The sequence below is a fragment of the Siphateles boraxobius genome, unplaced genomic scaffold, assembly GCF_051911475.1.
Source record: "Siphateles boraxobius isolate OS27281-9 unplaced genomic scaffold, OSU_SipBor_1 35, whole genome shotgun sequence".
Classification (NCBI taxonomy): Eukaryota; Metazoa; Chordata; class Actinopteri; order Cypriniformes; family Leuciscidae; genus Siphateles; species Siphateles boraxobius.
The window spans coordinates 4,203,882-4,209,946 of record NW_027508975.1 but is presented as its reverse complement, the minus strand read 5'-3'; the positions used below and the strand labels follow the sequence as shown (position 1 = coordinate 4,209,946).

The 6,065-nt window shown below is 35.4% G+C and overlaps 1 long non-coding RNA gene across 1 annotated transcript; it reads left to right on the top strand.

The window, feature by feature from the left end:
* The first annotated feature begins 1,014 nt into the window (after nt 1-1,014).
* Nucleotides 1,015-1,487, top strand: LOC143702625 (uncharacterized). Its single transcript, XR_013190474.1, has 2 exons — nt 1,015-1,177; nt 1,210-1,487. It is a non-coding gene; the product is annotated as an uncharacterized LOC143702625 (long non-coding RNA).
* The last annotated feature ends 4,578 nt before the right edge of the window (nt 1,488-6,065 follow it).

Below are 6,065 nucleotides of genomic sequence, written 5' to 3'. Positions count from 1 at the left end.
TCTATTTTTGAAACAAACAAAAAAGGGTATAAGATGTTATACAATTAAAATGGTACATGCTATGTGACTGTAAACTGAAGGATGATTTCAGTAAAGACTTAAAGTGCTTACATCGATTATTATGGGCCTTAATTATTAATATTTTATTTGTTTGTTGTTTATTTTTAGTTAGACAACCATTGTGTTTTCAACCAGTGTTTTGAACCTTTTGGGTCTATAAAGGGGAGTAGTGAAAAGAATGGATTAACTATTCTTCTTAGTTTATTATAAAATGAATTGGAAATTATAAAAACTAGTGCATATATCCTGGTATTTATGATTAAATATGTACTTGTATTGTATCAGTTAATTTGATGATGAAACCAAATTAGCCAAGATGAATAATAGCTGTGTAAGACATGTAAAGACAGCTATGTCCAAAGGTTCTGGAGATCAATATTGTAGTATGTGGGATATTTAATTGATATTAAGTCATTGAAGGAAAAAGATATTGTTTGTTTTATAAAAATTAACCTGACAGAGGAGCATGGGTCAGAAACCTAACATTTTGAAGCAGCCTCTTTATGGATAGACCTGATGTGGTGTTTAGGACTCCACATTGGTCTAAAACGGGGGACTGAAGGGGGTGGATTGGAATCCACTGCTGCTTCAATGTATATGTAATGATTGATTATAATTAAGGTATTAATCAATATTTTTCCTTCTAAATATCAAATGAATTGAATGACTTCTCTGGAGATTTTACTTTATTTATATAAGTTACCAGTGTGATTACTGAAATGTTCTTTTCATGTATTCTTTAATGTCTGTATTTGATATCTGAATGCAGTGCTTGCTTATTTAACACAGCTTCCAGAAATGAAATAGGGACTTGTTTTGTGTTTGAGAAAGGTCTTCAATGTGTTTAAACATATAGGGGTCATTGAAGTCAATCGTTTAAGGGGCCATTTCTTTGTTAAATCCTTTCTTTCCAGTTAGACTAAAGTTTAGCTATCCTTGAGAGAAAGAACGCATTATCTTGATGTTTTGAGAGGACTCTCCTGTTTATAGTGAGAGCCTGGCCAAATCCAACCTTGGAAAAGCTGTGTGTCGGTGTGTGTGTTAGTCTTCTTGGTTACAGGTTAAGGAACCACTGGCATTATTGGAGATTGACTGAGTTGTTGTTCTGGACATGCTGGTGCCCAACAACCCAAATCTGAGACCTGGAAGGTCATGACGTGCCTAACTTCAGCTGTATAATCGATGGAGATATGCTTCAGTCTATCTGTATATGTGTGGAAAATTACTGTGTTTATCTATTTCATAGCCAATGAGAATCATTCATCCTGTAAGCAATGACGTAGCTTAGACCTTGGAAATCGTATAACTGCTGTGATCTTTGTAACTGTAAGCGGGGGCGGCCTACGAACTCCTGTGCGAGTATTGAAGCTGACTTCTGCTGATGAAACTACAAACTATCTTACATAAATATTTTCTTTAATTTTTTATAATTCTGACTCTGGGTCTTCATTCTTCATATCTGGTTCTGGGTCTTTAACTGTACACCCCTTACAGTACCACTAAAAAAAAAATATATATATATATATATATATATATATATATATATCCAAAAAAAAGTTATGTTGCCTCTGCTAATCATATCATAATTTCAATTCTTATAGTTTCACAAAAAATAGCTTTTATTTCAACTCTCTAGGTCTCCTGACCCCCTGCATGTAGCCTAATATGTTTCCTTTTATCTAGGCCTACATTTTTACATTTATTCATTTAGCAGACACTTTTATCCAAAGCCACCAGAGAATAACATTCAAATACTGTTCTCATACTGTTCAAATACTGTTCTCATACTGTTCAAATGAGCATATCAAAATTGTTTACCTGGGGCCGTATTCACAAAGAATCTTATAAGAGGCTACAAGTAGCTCCTAACTGGCGAAACTCCTAAAAATAATGGGCGTGTGACTCATAACTTTAGACTCCTAATGTGTTTTACTAAGAGTACTTCACGAAACATTTAAGCCCTAAAAGTAGCACCTACGTCTGGGACAGTTTAGAAGAAGAAACAAATTAATTTACCTCTTGTCTACAAACGTGACTTCAGATTGATTTAAAAAACTCTCATCCTTCTCGGTAGCCTACTCGTGTAGCACGTCTTCTCACAAGCAAACACAGGCAATCACTGTGATCTGATATATATGAATCTGTCAATAATAATAATATCATCATCATATTATTAATGTTGACCTGGTTTGATTAACTTTTATGTGATAGCCCTATAGTCTAATAGGGGCCCTGTGCCTATCTCTGGGTTCCTGGCTTAGAAAAAGATCTGCACTAAAACAGATTGTGTGTAGTATAGCTTAATTTTGCGCCGATTTTTTCAATTGTTTATGTTGCCCCCCCCAAACAAGCCAAATGCCCCCCCAAACATGACATCCTGGTACCCCCTCTGGTCTGGAGGGATGTAAACATTCACGAGAATGAAAGAGGAAAACTCCCGTGTATGGCAAGCCGTTTTAGCTTAAATTGTACCCAGCCTTACTCGTCGTAATTACATTTTTACTAGTAAGAATTCAATTGGAGAGCTCTACAATTCAATTCTTACTAGTAAAAATACAATTGGAGAGCTCTCTAATTCAATTATTACTAGTAAGAATTACAATTGCAGAGCTCTACAAATTAATTTTTACTAGTCATATGTCTCCATTGACTTCCATTCATTTTTAATTACAGAGCTCTATAATTGAATTGTTACTAGTAAGAATGCAATTACAGAGCTCTCTAATTCAATTCTTACTAGTAAAAAAACAAATTAAAGATATGTATAATTGCAGAGCTCTGTAATTGAATTAGAGAGCTCTGCAATTGCATTCTTACTAGTAACAACTGAATTAGAGAGCTCTACAATTGAATTGTTACTAGTAAGAATTACAATTAGAGAGCTCTCTAATTGCATTCTTACTAGTAAAAATTGTATTAGAGAGCTCTCTAATTGCATTCTTACTAGTAAAAATTGTATTAGAGAGCTCTCTAATTGTAATTGTTACTAGTAAGAATTGGATTAGAGAGCTCTCTAATTCAATTCTTAATAGTACGAATGCAATTAGAGAGCTCTCTTATTGTAATTCTTACTAGTAACAATTCAATTGTAGAGCTCTCTAATTGTAATTCTTACTAGTAATAATTGGAAAAGAGAGCTCACTATTCAGTGCCATCTCATTATGATAATCGTGCCTCATGTTTATTCATCTGCGTATATATTGATCTTGCGTATTTTGATATATTTATTAGGCTAATGGTACCAAAGATGTGTTGTGAATGTTACGTTTTGCTTATAGACATATTTGTGAATGTGATACATGCATGTGTGTAGGCCTACATCAAAGTGAAAATTAAGTGTAATTTCCAACTCTGAACACTCTTAAAAATAAAGATTCCAAAATAGGGGTCATAGACGAACCATTTTGGTTCCCAAAAAACCTTTTAGTGAATCGTTCTAAAAAGAACCATTTTTTGAACATATTAATAATCTAAAGAACCTTTTTCCACTATAAATAAACTTTTGTTGAACAAAATGGTTCTTTATGGAGTCAATGATGCAGATAAAGAACTATTACATTAAATTTAACAGAATGATTATTTATCTTACACAAACCTGTCTCAAAGTTAATAAAAAATTTACTTTTGAATTTCTGAACTGACACTAGGTGGAATGATCGGCCAAATCATCTCAAAAAATGTTTTTTTTTTTAGAACGATTCACTAAAAGGTTTTTTGGGAACCAAAATGGTTCTTCTATGACCCCTATTTTGGAACCTTTATTTTTAAGAGTGAACTCAGTCCCCTAGTAAATTCGGTTATTAATTAAATAAACAAATAGCAAAACGAGTTGTGCGGTGTCCCCACCACTTTTCAAAGCAAAGTTACGCCACTGCTTATCCCATATAATTTGCGGGATAATTAGGGCCGGACTGGCCAACAGCATAGATTTCGGGTTTGTCCCGAATATTTCGTGACGTCTGGTCACCCTATTTACAGTCTTCATAATGTAACAGTAGCCGAATGCAATATATATATATATATATGAATGCAAAGGCCTATATGTATGCATGTATAAAACTTCTAACCACGCCTAATATGACTTTTATTTTGAAAAGTAGGAAATGGGTGTAATCCGTTTTGCATCTAATGAATATGAGTTTTTACTAGTAAGAATTGAATTAGAGAGCTCTCTAATTGTAATTGTTACTAGTAAGAATTGAATTGTAGAGCTCTCTAATTGAATTCCTACTAGTAAGAATTGCATTAAAGAGCTCTCTAATTCAAATAGAGAGCTCTGCAATTGCATTCTTACTAGTAAAAATTTAATTAGAGAGCTCTCTAATTCAGTTTTTACTAGTAAGAATTAGATTAGAGAGCTCTCTAATTGTAATTCTTACTAGTAACAATTGCATTAGAGAGCTCTCTAATTGAATTCTTACTAGTAAGAATGCAATTGCAGAGCTCTGTAATTGAATTAAAGAGCTCTGCAATTACATTGTTACTAGTAATAATTGAATTAGAGAGCTCTCTAATCGTAATTGTTACTAGTAAGAATTGAATTAGAGAGCTCTCTAATTGTAATTGTTACTAGTAAGAATTGAATTGTAGAGCTCTCTAATTGAATTCTTACTAGTAAAAACGTAATTACGACGAGTAAGGCTGTGTACAATTTAAGCTAAAACGGCTTGCCATACCCGTGGCAAGTAGAAAGGTTTGCAATTAATGAAATGGGTCTCTAAGTTGGGAGAGCATATCTTGTTCAGTGTTGTTATATCTGAACACCAATTTTCGTTTATTTTCGTTCCACCAGAGATACTGCTTTACGGCAATCCTTCAGTCACTTTGGTGCTTTCCAAGGGGGTAATCAATCAGCCGGAAACTGAAGCTTCACGGGAGCCGTCATTGTAGCAGAACTTCACCTGCTATTAGCATTCCATTGACTCCCATTCATTTTGGCGTCACTTTGACAGCGAGTAACTTTACATCTGAGGCGTCCAAATACTTAATTTGTCCATTATTTATTTCTAAAGAAACATGACAATGTATAAAAGGCTCCATTACTTTGTATCTTACGTTATGGCCCCGTAGAAGCCGTTTTTGTAAAATTAGGCTAACGGTTGTGTCATAACCACGCGACTTTCTGTCGCACAATAGAGACATTACCGTATAGACAGGAGGAGAAGCTCGCAGGCAATCTTTTACTGTCTATGAGGCAATCGGGGGGACATAGAGGCATGAAGTCAAGGGAGAAGCCCATAGATAGAGAGTCCATAAAATAAACTGTACAAAATATTTCAACACCGTGTTTGAGGAATTAGGTGATTCAGATTTGTTTTGGCACAGCTACTAGAAGATTTACAACTGTCAGACTGTCGTCAAGCTCAGTTTGAGCCTGCGCATCCGCCAGCCATAAGGCAGGAAGTGCAATAATCGGGCTTCAGTCTTCTCCGTTGAAATCAATGGGGTCGCTGTGTCCATTTCTTTTACTGTCTATGGTGCTTTCGTGCTCTGCATTTTCTTTTCATCGACAACACCGCTGACACAGGTAAATACACGCGCTAGAAGAGTTTTTGTTTTGTTGTTTTAAAATACCACGCCGAAAATACACACACACATTCTGGTCCTGCTTCGGATGCCACGATGCCATCAAGCGGTATCTCTGGTCGTAATCAGTTCTTCACTGACCAACCAGCGTTCATTAGCATAATGCTAGCATGTTATAGGCAACAACAACTCAACCTGTAAGAAATCTAAAGGACATAAGTACTCGTTCATTCAACTCTCGACCTAAAGCCCATGTTGAACTTGCAAAATCTACAATCAAATCTGAGATTTCTCAATGGAAATCGGGTGAAAGAGACAAATTTAACGTCTAGCTCCATAGACTCCCATTCATTTTGCACTCAGGGCGATCACCCCCAGTGGAACTCAGGTGGAACTACAACAGAAATTCAGTACAATAGGACTTAATAGGGAGTGAACAGGCTTTCCGTATACGGGCTTTGGTAGTATGCAGTGGAGGA